Genomic DNA, 15070 nt, shown 5'->3' with positions numbered 1-15070 from the left:
TTGCGGAAAAGTTGTATTGGCTTTTTATTATCTCGGTCTGATTTTCTTGCAATACGACATTACTTTCCCAATTTTCGTTTCAGTATTTTGCGTTCTGATTCGATTTCAAAAAGATGTGACGTAAGTGACAAACGAAGTCGGGGGTGGAAATAAAGCTCAATGCATTGATTTGCTCCAGAGATCATCGGTTTTTGCTCGTGTTCAGTCCGATATAAATATTTATTGTGTGATGATCCTTTGATTTAAATAGAGAGCATATACTGTCGAGACTGGTTATAATTTATAACGAAGCCAACGAGAATCGGAAATCGCTTCGCTATACCCGCTATTTCGTTATAACCGACTTCGGTTATAACGAAGTGCAAAAGGAAATAAGAAATCGCGATCGCTTCGCTGTAGCCGCTATTTCGTTATAACCGACTTCGTTATAACCGCTCTCGACTGTACGCATACTGAAATCATCAATTGATAAACAGACAGTAAATAAAAGTATGGGAAAGGTTTGATTTAAGTCATCCTAGTAAAACTGCATGATTTAAATGACAATTTAAATCATCTTGATTTTTATTCTCCACCCTGGCTGTAGCCCTCGTGCCGCCTTTATGTCAACCTATTTCGCGTGAGCGTTTTCAAACCACTGCTTCTTAAACAAATGGTGAAGTGTGGCGATTTGGCGCTACGGTCTAGGTATACTACACTGTTAGAAAATTCCATCAATCTACGTGGAAAAACCGAATAGAACATGTCCCGTTTTCTGGAGATGCAGACAATGTGCTGTTTGCTTTCAAAAACGGGAACTGAACCATATGCATTGAAATGCGCTATTTAGGCAATAAGTATGAGCTTATCCGTATAAATAAAAAAAGCCTTACAAGACTACAGTTTATAATCGGTTCAACTGGTATAAGCGAATTGAACGCGCCCAAAGTGCCGGATATCCAGCAATTTTTATGGAACTCTATCAGACCGCGGAAGTACAGTGCCCGTGAGCCGTGTTACGCCGCGCGCAGGAAGACATCTCTCACCCGCGCATGCGCAAGCCGCTGCCGGCCGGCGTGGGCCCGCGAGCTGCTGCTGCCCGTTCGGAAGGCGAGTTCGACGTTGTTATCGCGTCGTCAGAGGCGTTCAGCGGTCCGTAGACGGCTTTGTTTTCCAAGGTACGTATACATTAAGTTGTTCCTAACGCAGTGTTATTTTACTATCTCTAAGGGTGTCGTATATTCCAAGTTCGGGATGCCCAGCGTGTAGCGTCTCGTCTTCCCAGCTGCATAAAGCTAGGCCTTTTATAGTTCCTGATTCGGGGCGGCATACTGCCCGACCCTACTTAGTATTGATGGTATGCTGCGCTGCGTAGTTACGCGGAAAAAAAACTGGAGAAATGAAGTTAATGCAGAAGGACAGACAAAAACATGCATGAATTGGCGCAGACTAACAACTGTTTAATTTCTTTCCCTTTTTTCTGCCCCGACCCGTATTTCCAAAATTGCGGCTAAGAAAACGAATGGTTGATGTCTTGAATTTGTTGGCTTCTGAACTTGATGGTGTTTGCTGTAGCTGCCTCTTTGATATACGAACTGGATGGTGTGTTTTTGTAGCGTTTACCTGGGGCCTGATGTTTGCTCCGACAAGTTTGGTATCTTATTGAGTAGATCTATTTCTTCTAGGGTGCCTCAATGTCCTTCTCTTTAGGGTGATGCCATCGTTTGTAGTACCCGATGCCGACAGCACGCGCTCACGGGTAAAATACAAAGAAATCGCAGGAAACAAAATGTCGCCGTAGCACAGTCAGCGCCAGGAGCGCGTGCAGGGACACGCTCTTTCACGCGCTTCAGAACAAAAAATAAAAATAAGCGTTCGAAACAAAATGGCCAGATGTCATCACCCCAAGCAAAGCGCACATGAAGGCACCCTAATTTCTTCTTGTCGCAGAGCTAGTGATGGCTCACTGACCCGCGCTCCGTGTCTACCCGAGGCCATGTGAAAAGCCTCGATTATTTCACGCTTTGTTCTGTCCTTTGATCTGGCCAAGATGGAAGTAGTGTCAAGCAGAGCTTTGCAGTTGCATTTTGAACAATGCGCTGCAAGGTTGCCTGGTGCTTGCAGTTGTCCGCATGCATGGTTGTGCTCCCTTAGTCTCTCGTTAAGGCATCTCCCAGTCTGCCCGACGTAGGATCTTCCACACGACAGTGGTATTTTGTATACCACACCTTCGACACATTCAACAAATTTTCTCCTGTGTTTCACTTGACACAGTGCCTTGCTGTTAGTCTCGTCCACTTCATTGTTGACCTTCCTGCATAATCCTTTGAGCCTGAAAGGGGCAGATAGTGACACTCTGACTTCGTACCTTGCGGCGATGTTCCTCTGCTACTCGACCGTGTGAGCGATCTTGGCAGCTTGCTAAATATGCGGTAAAATAAGGGTGGCACCTGCTTGATGCAGAGAAATAGTGCAGGCTTTTCCATCTTAGGAATAGTAACGCATTATCATGTGATATTTTGAGTCGCCCAGTAAACTTATCCGCGCTGAGCCAGTAATCAATCATCGTCGTGGTAATACTCGTGTGCGTGCCGCGGATGCTCCGGGCGTTTTGCGTACTAAATTAATGCCATTTTTTTAGGACTGATATTTCCTAATTAACTTGAGCTTCTGATAAACGAATTTGCTTCGAAATTACCCCGGTCGAGTTGAAACCTTTATTGTAATAGGTGGTATTCACTGGACGCCACATCGGAGCTCTCTGAACGCTGCGCATGTTCAGAGTGAACTCCCACTTATGGCCTGAGGACACCCTTTTTATGTAGAGTAATGCTACATGCACGACGTCGTGCAGCTCAACCGGAAGTGGCTGTACGCACGACGCGCGTTGATGTTCTTTGATTGGACGACCCGAATCCTGGCCATAGTGGCAGAGCTTCGCTCTGCCAATAAAAATTATTGCAGAGCCCCTCAAACAAGTATTTTCGCCCCATCATGACCTAACCAACCTCGCAATTCACGAGCTTGCTCGTGAATATGCGACCAGAGTCGCGCATTATGCATGCAGCCTCACACATTCAGGACCATGCTCGTGAATTGTAATTGGGTATTGAATGTCAAGTTCTCTTTTTTTTTTTAGGATGGGATTTGACTTGTTTTCATCGCTTATCAAGTTCATTCACTTCAGCGGAGTGCGATTTCTCCTTGTGAATTAAAGGAAAATACTGTATATATCACCGGAATAAAGCGATAAAACTCATGGATATATATGTTAACCGGAAGAAACTGAGAATTTCCTCCCCAGATAAGAACTGAAAAGGTATGCCATGTTTGAAAACAATATAACTCTCGAAGTCCTAGGTACTAATGCTCTCAAACACAGTTAAAATCATAAACGTTCGGTTCAGCGTTCCTTTATGACTACAAAAATCGACTTTTTTTCAGGCAGAAGCATCTTCGACTGCCACTGGATGGCACCAGGTGCTTCGAAGGAGCCAGCTTCCTCTCTGCCATGGAGCTGATGTACGCCACATACCTAAAGTACCCTGCTGAGCTGCTAGCAGCGTTGAAGTTCGTTTAGAGGTAACTATAGATGGGTGCCTTTCAGTTATGAAAATGTGCGCTGTGAATTTGCTTTGGAAAAATGTATCGTATGTCTGGGAAGCAGCAATAACTGCTAAATACTTTTTGACAGCGTTAATGACATAATAGGCCGTTAGCAATAAATTATGTAGCTGATCTGTTATCGTGTCCTTGCCAACATCATAAGCAGTTTGGCATACTTTTGAATGATGGTGTGCTCTTCAACGCATTTTCGGCAAAGCCAATTTGGCTCAAAATTAGAAATTTCGAAGACTGTAATCGACTTATTTTTCGCAAGAACCTAATTTTCGCAAATCGCCTACAATTTGGAAAAAAAAAAAAAGGTTCCGCGAACAATTCTGGTAAAATCTAAACACATTGGAAACTATATTGAGATCCCACCGCATCGTGAAAATTAGAACCCGCAAATTATTCCAAAACTTCAACTTTGACCTCAATCGGGAAATATTGAGCCCTCGAAACATACTGTAAAACCCTTTATTTTCGCGGCCCCTATTTTTCGCGAATCGGTCACAGATGACATAGTCGCGACCACTAAATTTCGCGAATTCTAGACGCCTGCATTGAAAATCTTAAGGACCGAAATTTTCACGCGCCCTTAAATTTCGCGACTTCTTCAATTCGTGAAATTCGCGAAAATTGAGGGCTCGCGAACATTAAGGGTTTTACAGTATTTCGTTTACATTATATAATATGGTACAAGTCAAAAAAGTTCAAATTCTGTTTTCATTTGGCAATGTGCAATGTTTCCGAAACTTATAGGAACACACCAACTGTTCATTACCTCATAAAAGTGCTAACTTGTCGGTGGCCGAACGACAACTATACCATGTTGCTTAATGCAACAATTTTGTGCGCTACGTCATGGATTGATGTAATCTCCAGAGGTAATACAGTAGCATGTTCCTTTGGTGAGTACCGTACATATACAGGGCGTTTTTTTTTTTTTATTCTTACAGATTTGTTTAAAGAAAGCCATGAAAGCTGCTCTTATTCGGTTTCTGCGAGTGAGTTATACGCCAATGGGGACATTATGTGGGTGGCTAATCTTTGCGATTAGTCGGCTAATTAATTAAAATTTGTTAAATAACTTTTTAATTAGTGAAAATAGACATATGGTTCCAATTAGAAACTTGCTGAGCGTTATCGAAAACCACTAAATCAGTCATTTTTAGAAAGACTTTCAGCGCGTGAGAAGCGTAGTAGTGCATTTAAGTTACAACTCGTGGAGCACATACAAAGCTAGCTGTCGCGGTAAGGCGCCTGTGCGATTTTTCTGTCTCTTATTGAGCCCCAGCCTTGTACCTGCTCCACGAGTAGTAACTTCAGCGCACTGTTGCTCTTTTCACGCGCTCAAAGTCTTTCTAAAAGTTACTGATTTAGGGGTTTTGGATGACGCTCAGCAAATTTCTAATTGGAACCCTATGACTATTTTCAGTAATTAAAAAGTTAATTAACGAATTTTAATTAATTAGCCGTCTTATCGCGAAGATGAACCACCCCCAAATGCCCTCTGGGCGTATAACTCACTCGCACAAATCGGATAAGTGTAGCTTTCATGGCGTTTTTTTTTTTTTTTAAACAAAATACTATAGACGAGGTTTAGAATTGGTCCAGGTTGGATTACTAACCGATAGAGAAGTTAAAGAAGGAGCCAGGAACTCCTTAGCTTCTGTTATACATCCTCCTTTAAGAAATCGCACCCATTATTTATGTTATCTTTTTTTTTCAGGCGACTTGTGGCAATGAACCCGCAGGAGGGGTCCCGGCAGACGTCAAGAAAAGTTGCTCTGGTGCATCTGAAGGCCCAGGGAGCCCTCCAAGGGTTTTCGAAGTTCCAAAAGAAGTGGAAAGAAACTTCGGTGCTTGTTTAGATTAATCTTTCTTTTCTATTGTTAATATTACAATTTGTTGTATAGGCCAAGATGGTTCTTTTCGAGATGTAGCATGTCAGCATAATTTTTGGTCACATTTTTTCAGGAGACTGCTCACTTTGATATTTTTTTTATGGCTGAGCTGCCCCCCAAAATATTTGCGGCATGAGCTGTGTTTTTTTTTATTGTGTATCTGCTCTAGTCATTTAAAAGAAAAATAAATGTAAATATTTTTGAAGCAGCAAACTGTTCAGTCTTCTTTGCAATGGGTCCGTTGCTATGGGTTGGAAACAAAAGGACCAAGCGTGAACTTAGTTTGATAACGATTTTTTTACAAATGTTTATCTGCCTTTATCCCCGTCACTACATGTACAATGCTCTCTAAACTGGGCGTAGCATGTGAACACTTTCTCATGGAATTCCTGGCTGTTCTATTGAGTATGTATGTCACAGATTCATTGTTGTGTTTTCAGGATAGTGCTCGCATTAGATACGACAGTTCAAATTTTCCATACATACAAGTTTGGGGAACATTTGCGCATTGCAGGTAATTTTATGTTGCAAAGACGTGCATCAAGTTGCGCCTGCAAACTGCCAGGACATCCCTGTTTTGCATGTCGCATATCAACTTTTTCAAGGAGGAGCTTGGCATGTGACATACAAAGCCCGGATGTACTCATGAATAGCGGCAGTAACATAAAATGGGGCGAGTACTATCACAAACAAGACTGAACTTTTTCCGTACGTACAAGAAATGTAACCTGTGTCGTTTTGGACGCATTGGAACATGTAATGTACTTCGTAAAAATGGTACATGTTCTGGCACGGCTTGCAACAGAACATGTGCTGCTGTGTGCCACGATGGTACATTTCCTGTAGCATACAGTACATGTTCCGTGATGATGGTGTATGGAACTTGTTGTGGCTGCCCATACAGCAACAACATGTCCCGTACTAAAGAAGTATGGAACATGTTCTGTAGTCCGGTAATACAGTACATGTTGTGGCAACAAGGTTAGCATGTATGTGTCCCATATTTTGACAGGAGTTTTTCTAACAGTGTACATAAAATGTCACTTCATAAATAAATATCCAGAAAATACTCAAGCCGCAGCTCTCTTCACTTGTTATATTTCCCCCATTATTTGCTTAATTTGCGTTTTAGTAAAATTATTAGTTTCGTCGGGCAACGTCTGGTGTGTTACCAGGACGTTTCTATATTTTAAAAATAAATTCTGCCCGTGACGTGCAGAATGACCGCATGTGCACAAGGAATCCCAGCATACTTTAGTTGAGTGGCCGTATTTCACTTGAGTGACCGCTCGATTTTTAGATTCGTAGGGGAGCTTTTCTCAGCATCGGACAGTTTTGCGGTGAGCTTTTCTCCGCCGCCCAAGCAGACAGCGACCAATGTCCAATGGTTGGTCAATGCTCGAAAGTCCGCTGGACGTCCAAGGATCGGAGGTCCAGTGAACTTCCAACCCTTCGTCATTTCAAGTTGATGATTCGGCTTTGTGTTTTGTCTGTGCCAAACGCACCAAAATGAAACTCGCTTAAAAATTGGAACTACTCGGACGTGCCGTGTTTTACTTGAATCTAGAAAAATCGACGCAACTTTATTTAGACAATAAATAAACAAACGTGCATTATGCTTTTGTAGTTTCATAAGGACAACACCTACAAAGTTTTCAGGTATCGTTAACGTGCGGGGTCTCACGAATCACGATAATTGAAAACATAAGTTTCGATGAAAAGCATCGCCGAACTTTTCTGCACTTTGAACGCCCAGAAAGTGAGCCCGATGAGGGGGCCAGGGCACGACCCTATTGCGGATCGAGACATCGAGGTATTCGGCCGCCGCGACCAAAAAGAGAAGGCGAACGTCATAACTAATGCACCACAAAAAAAAAAAAAAGAATGTCGTGCCTGGGCTTGGCTGAAAAGTCGGCGAGAAATCTGGCGGGCGTGATTGGCCAACGCCGCACTTGACCTTGGCGCCGGCCAATCATATAGCCGCCGGACTTCTCGCCGCCTTTTTCCCCAAGTGTCCAGATTAGGGCCCCTGGTCATGCGTTGTGCCTCGGACACCTCACAGACACCGCAGCCACTGGTCTTCTGCGTCATCCGCACAAAAGGAATCCACTGATCTGTTATGTAACAGCATGTTAATCTTAACTGAACATCATAAGTATTTCTGATTTTTTAGAACTATTTTATTATTATATGTGACCGCTGGCCGAATTGCATTTATTGTATCGGTGCCCGGGCCTTCCCGCGCTTCCCGTTCGTGCGCACGCCAGAGTTCGAGTGGTCGCGTAGCGGCGTCAGTTTTGTTTCTTTTCGGCGTCAAACGACATTTCAGGTGTTGTTCCCTCTTTGTTTCTGTCTAAAATAAGTCGCACCGTCGGCCCGGTACAGTGACAGTTGATTGAAATCTACACATCGAAAGCGCAGATACTGCAGGCCGATGGAGATCGGGGGTGAACACAGTTCATGCTCCTCTGCCGTATACCATGTGGTAAGTACCTTTACGTACCTATCCTTTTTTTTTTTTTTTTATTCTGATCTTTTTGCGGAGCCCCATTGCGTATTCCTTATAAAGTGAGAACGAGAAAAGGCGCTGCTTTAATCTGCGAGCTATTCACGCGACAAAGGAGAATAATTGTAGAACACGACGTAAACCCGTAATTTGTAAGCGATCGCACGTTTCGTTCAAAAGCAATCCCTACTGAAGTATGTCGAGTGTTGATCGAAACACAAAACCTGCTATTTTGGGTTCTACACTTCTTTTAAGAGCAAACGTGCCAAAAACACTCAAAGCTGCACGAAATTAAAAACTTCAAATAAAAAAAGAAGAAAAAACAATTACGCATGGAGATTTGAATCGCAAATATGCTTTTCACGAAGCCGTATTTGGGATTTCCGAAGAGCCTATTCCCTATTTTTGTGCTAATATTGGGATGCTTCTTTCCATGTTCTCAATTTCATGCGAACCGACTCGCCAGTGTGGTATGCCTCCTGCGTTTTGTCCTCTCGTTTTCTTGGCTGGCATTTCCCCCGTCCCAAAGGCCACACCTTGCCCAATTCCATCTCTTGAGGTTTTGTTTTGTACCCGGGCGCACCGTTCTCCTCATTGTGATTCTGAGTTAGTTTGATGCTTTCCAATTTCGAACAATTGTTACGCGTTTGTGGTAACGGTTAAAATCGGAAAGATCACAACCATGGGCTGATGAATCATTTGATTTTACGCGTGTGCCCGTACCAGGTCTCCTTCAAGGTGTTTGATTCTGCTCGGCTGTTTTGGTGGTCTATTTTACCGACTCCTTTGCTTTTTCCAGCAGTGTAACCTCGGCAACGCATAAGTTAGGCAAGGGATATGTTGAACACTGTGACCTAGAAATTCAAACAATGAGTGAAACGATGCAGGTGTCAGGGGCTTTACCGGAGGCGCTCACGCGTTAACGATACTCGAGGTTAAACGCCTGAGAAATTAATAAGAAAGGGTTTGTTTCTTTAACACTTTCAGTCAAGGGTTTTGAAAATGGGGATATAATACAAAAGTTTTGGGATTCTGTGATTTCGTGACTAGTCTCCCTTCCGCTTTGAATCGCATTCTTGTCATTGTGCACAAGTGCACCTTTTTTCTCCCTTGTTACTTCATTCACTAACTTCTCCATTAATCAGTGCGGATGTTGCAGTAATGGAAGTGCTGCGCCATTTGCGCGAAATTGCGGCATAAACGAAAGTCTGCTACAGCTTGCGCCGCATTGCCATTTGTGCTAAGAATTGCGCCACACCTGCGCCAAGATAAACGAACCAAGAAATATTCTTGGCTGACTTTAATATTTAGAGAAATATAGAGGAAAGAAAAATGGTACACATTTATTTCAGAGCGTCTCTTTTCAGTGAATAGATTCTTTTATTTCAGGTCAGAGTACAGACGAAGGCTCGAACGCATACAACCACAAACACATATACTAAAAGCGCAAGTCACGAGACAGTCGCTGCACTTGATTCGTTTCGTCGATGAAAGACCTCACGCAGGAAGATGAGCGAATGCCATGATGTCGCGCTGTGACGCTGGTAGGTCCCATTGGCTCGCAGCAGCGGCTGCGCTTTAAATTAGGTGAAACGAAGCATATAAGATTGCTAATCAACCGAGCTGCAGCGCGGTTGACGAGCAATCTTTAGCACATTAACCAACCATGGTTGATGGAGGGGCTGGTAAATTGATCGCCGACATCGTCTAAATTCCAGACGATGTCGGCGATGTGTGGAGCTAAAAGTTGCGAGAAAACATTGTCAAATTGTAGGATGGCGGCTCCTGTGATAGACGGAACCAGGGTTTTGTACTCTTGATGACATCACTTGACTATCATGTCTGCCGCATGCCTCCGTGCCGTCTCACCGGCTCTCACGAGCGCGTGCGCCGAGCGCTTGTCACCCAAGTGCTAGGTGCAGCGGGCGACATTGGTGAGCGCCTAAATTACTAAATTTACGCCGAGAGAAACAAAAATGCGGTTCTATATTTGAATAAAGGGTAGTAAAGGCTGTTCCCATGCAGCTGTCGATCGAAAAAAACGGCGAACTTTGACTTCACTCTGGTTTTAACGCCGCTGAGGATCAGTGTCACTTGCACGAATGTAAGTTTTTATCATATTTGGGGGTGGTTGTTTTGGCGGTTTATAATATTAAAGTTAAATATAACAAATTAAATATAACAAATATCTTGCTTGCAGGCGGCGTTGCAGTTTTTATGGCCTTTAGAGTTACGCAGAATGCAAAACAAAACTTCCCAAAGTACATCAGCTATCAGACCGCACATAACGTTTCCTTGGTTGTGCCCTACATTACAGAATGCAGCACCGTTAGTTTTTAGGATTTATTCCACGTGTTTTTTTGTTTTTTTTTATAGACTAAGGACCTGAATGTCGTGTCATGAAACTTGCAGTTGATTGTTCGCACCTTTGTTCGTTCGCACCGGTCAAGAAACTATTTGCATTGACAACTTTCTATTTAACTTTCCGATCGTTCAGTAGTTGTATACGAACCTCGTTATATACGAACCAAACAGAAAATCTGAACAAGGAACTCACGAACCCCGGTCAAAAACAGGGCAGGCGCCAGATGCCCAAAGCGAGACTGCAATCACACAAAAACGCGCTGGCACAATATGAAGGCACAAAAAACGTGCCAAGTTTCTCAGTGTTACCTAGTGTATGCACCTACATTTGTTACGTGCAGGCAAGACAGGGATATCGAGCTCGCCTTTGTTGTAGATTCAAATTTTTAAGACGCTTGGATGACGATCATGAACTGACACCGTGTGGAATTGTTTTTCGCGAGTGCAACGTGCGTGAAGAAGTATGTACTTCTGGAGGAGCTTTTTACTTCACTCTTGCGACTGTATTTGTAACAATTGCGGCACTCGCGGTCTAGAAACGAGCTTGATCCAGTGGCAACGGAAGAGGGGTAGGGGAAAACAGGAATGAAGACAGATTGCACACGACCATGTGGGCCGCGTTTAAAGAAAAGCTTGATCTCGTTGCTTCATATACTTTGCGTTCGAAGACCTACCAATTCCTCCACAGCGTTACTCTATTTGTGCTGTTATGTGATCCCTTCGAGTAGATTGGGAACATAGCCGGTTAATCGTGCATCATAGCAACCACTGATCCCCCCCCCCCCCCCCCCCCCCCATGTGGAGTTCCTATATATTGCTATACCTACGGTAGCAGAGTTGCGCATTCAGCCTTGGCGGGGGGCCGTAGCGTCGGCTTTCCTGCACGCACTGGATGCTTTGCTCATCACGTGACTAAATTTGGCGAATAGCTGCGCCGCCGCGCATGGAAATCCCGGCCACCCGGTATTCGATACAACTAAATTAATCCCCCTTGCGCTTTTTCCGACATGGTCCACTCCCTCCCCTTCTATAAAACCATTCCTATCTCCCCCCCTTTACCAACACCACCTAGACAGAAGGCCTCCACACGCGTCATCATAGTCAGATCGATCGAGGCAAGAGATTGGGCACGAGTGCTGCGTCGGTGTTCGGCTGCGGCTCGTGGCCAATCAGCGCGTCGAAGGGCGGGCTCGGGTCCAATACCCGACCGAGCGCGATCCGACTGTGATGACGTTTCATAGAAGAAGAGGAAACCATGCGGAGGCCTTCTGTCTAGGTGGTGTTGCCTTTACCCCCAACTTTTCTCACCGCACCCCTTCCCCCCGAGAGCCAGTGACCAACGCGCCCGCTGCGCATTCACTATTAGCCCTCTCGTCTCCTCCCCATCTTCATTCACAACGCTTAGTAGTGGTAGTAGAAAGAGGAGAAGGAGGCGAAAACAGCGGAACATACGCCGGGGCGCGTGCAACGTCGGCGGAGCGACCGTAAAGGTGGCTTTCTTGCACGGCGCTGGATGCTTTTCTCCTCACGTGATCGATCTTGGCGAATAGCGGCGTGGCGGCGCGGGGAAGGCAAATGCGCAACTCTGCCCCCCTTCGGGGGAGCATATCGAGGAACTCTAGCACCGTAAGGTGGCCTCTGGTTGGTTTCGGTCTCGACGGGCTCGCGGCTGTGTTGATGCGTTATGTCGTTTTCGCTTAGTTATGCGATATAAATATATCCCATCTGGTGAAAGAAGAAACGATGCAGTGGTAATGGGACAGCTTGAAAAGTGTGACGTAATTACGAGCCTAAATTGTGGACGTTTTCCGAACACCTTCATCTGATCACGATCTTTGTTCGGTCAGGTTCGGCGGCGAAACGACTGAAGTAATGCCGGAGGAGGATTACGGATGTGATCTGCCGTACAGGAGGTACTCGCTAAAACCAGTTTACATAAAAATAAACGAATGAAAAGGCTAATGCATGGAGGCACAGTAAAAAACCAGGTAGACGACTGGACTAACAATGTGCTGGATCGCATAGAACCGATGAACTCGCAAGCTCATCTGTTCATCAGCATTCTATGAAGTGGTTCCAGGCACAACCTCGTGGAATGCAAAAAGGAAGCAATAATGTCTCCATCGGTTTCTTTAAAGAAATTAAGTACTCGACCGATGTTTCGATGGTCCACCCTAGGCCGAGTAGCAATTCTTTTTCAACTATCAGCGCCCTGCTAAAGTATTCATTAGCAGCATTTCACAAGGTTGGTCTTAGGAAACTATTTTTCTACGTACATTTCCTTACAACGTCTTGAGAATATGAGATGAGGGAAAAACCCGTCATTTGATGTCTGACGTCTTTATAATTTGCGAAATAAATTTAAAGGCGCAACCAATTTGACCTCTCGCAAGCAAATCCCAGGCACCGCTTCATGGATTTTGGTTGACAGATACTTTTTTGTTTGAACCGATATGCTTTTTACTTTGAGCAGTTTCGAAAGTGAATCCGGGGCATCGACAACGCTTCACTCGAGTGATTTCCACCCAGACGGCTTTTTTTCGGCGTCACATATTGCGTGCCTCAGGCGCTTTTGTCAGGCGCTCGCAAGATGCCTTTGACACGTTTTTCACCCGGTGGGGCCACCGTTTATGTCTAAATGACCTAATTTAATTGGACATCTTAGGAAAATTGAATGACTGCAGACATGAGACCGATCACAATATATAGCTCCCTAAATTCATAAATAAACAGATATCGAAAGAAAGTTTATACCGCGAAAATTATTACCGCATATAATGACACAGCTGTTCTGGATTCGTTATGATGGCAGAGCACGATGCTTTAAAAGAACACAGTGACTGCTTCCGTTGAATTTGCTTTCTTTAAGAACATAACTGCGTTAACACAAATGTACCTTGCGCTTCTTATTGTGCCAAAATCAATAATGGCATGCAGTTAGGTAGTAAAAATAAGTACCATGCACCTCACAAAGTAAGGTGAAAAATCGCAAAAACACGTCAAAAAAAAAAAACAAAAAAAAACACGAATACAACGCCGTCGCCAAGGCGCGGAGGGGAGAGGAAGCGACAAGTTAAAGCCACCTTATGGCGGCCGCGTTACGCGATTCCAAGATGGCAGCGCCCATGCAACGGAGGGTGAAAATCTAAACACAAATTCGGTTTCCCCTTAAGATTTAGTGGGAACATTGACGTCACCTTACCTCGCCACCAATTCAGTTTCTGGCTAAATTTAGTGGGAAAAATAACATCACATGACTTCGTGTTACGTCACCTACACACAAATCTAGTGATTTAGCGGTAAAATCTACGTCGCGTGGTCTCCACATTAAATTAGGTTCCTTGGTAAATTTAGCGAGAAAATCACGTCATATGACTTCGTGCCCCGTGACCTATAAACGAATTCAATTTCCCCGCTAGAGTTAGCGATAAAATTGACTTCCCATGGCTTCACCAGTTTAGATTCCTTGGTAAATTTAGCGGTAAAAATGACGTCACATGACCGTGCCACGTGACCTTTACGCAAATTTAGTTTCCCTTCTAGATTTAGTGGGAAAATTGACGTCACGTGACCCTGCCACCAATTCAGTTTTCACGCTAAATTTAGCAGAGAAAACGATGTCATGATTTTATGTTACGTGATCTATACACAAACTCAATTTCCCCACTAAATTTAGCACAAAAATTTACGCGAAAATTGACGCCGAAATTCCTCCCGAACTGCGCTCTAATTTCGCATTACAGTTGAAGTTTAAACGTCTATGTTTTCAATTTTTTATCTGGGACATGGAGCGAAAAGCCGGTCTCAATAACACAGCTACTAGACCCTGTCGGACCTGTCCAAAGTCAGTGTCTAAGCAGCGTCGTTTTTCCTCACCCTTACTATTCGCTGTGGAACTGAGCCATCGGCTCAGTTCAGCTCAGTGCTATAAAGTTTTATATATATCGTGAGCCTGCGGGTAATTGACACAGCCACTGCATTGAGTTCTGAGTAGCAACCGTAACCAGTATGAGACCTCATTGATCAGGGATTAGTTTATTGTTTTTGCATGTTCACATCGCTACCTTTACACCGAGCTCTTTCATATCAAAGTGCACATGAGCCCCACTTCATCACAAGCAGTGAACGGCTGGTATTTCGTGATGTAAAATTATAAAATATAACAACGATGGGAACTTTGGTGGTTTCTGTGACGCACCCTAACCCATAGCGACTAACCCAAAGCGACTTCAATTTCTTACTGCTTGGGTGTTTCGACGGACAAGACCAACGATAAAGCGCTTAGCCTCGGAGAATCGAGGTATTTCAAATGACCACTCCTTCGACAACGGTTGCTTTTGACATGGTCATAAGAGAACGGGTCAACTTTTGTGAGTTAGCAATTGCAGACATTCTGCGGAAAAATGGCATCCTACGGGAGCTTGTTCCTCCCGTACCCCCCCCCCCCCCCCCTCTCTTCCGCTTTCAGTGGGGCAGCCAAGTATGCGGCACAGGTGATAAAGCAGAAGTTGAAGGTAACTTTCCATAATTTGGTGACTTACCTTCGCAGATAGCCATGGAATGATTTTGTCGTACAAAATGATGCCACATTAGGCGATGGGGTGTAGTCCTGCTGAACTTCATCGGTCTGGAAGCTAAAGTCTGTGCTGGGTTTGCTGTGGCCAGATTTTTTAACACCGGCGATTCTAAAGCAGCTTCATCACAACATGCG

This window comes from Ixodes scapularis, unplaced genomic scaffold (assembly GCF_016920785.2).
Source record: "Ixodes scapularis isolate PalLabHiFi unplaced genomic scaffold, ASM1692078v2 ptg000686l_1___fragment_2___debris__unscaffolded, whole genome shotgun sequence".
NCBI classification, from domain to species: domain Eukaryota; kingdom Metazoa; phylum Arthropoda; class Arachnida; order Ixodida; family Ixodidae; genus Ixodes; species Ixodes scapularis.
The sequence above is the reverse complement of the archived record's forward strand: the minus strand, read 5'-3'. Positions refer to the sequence as shown.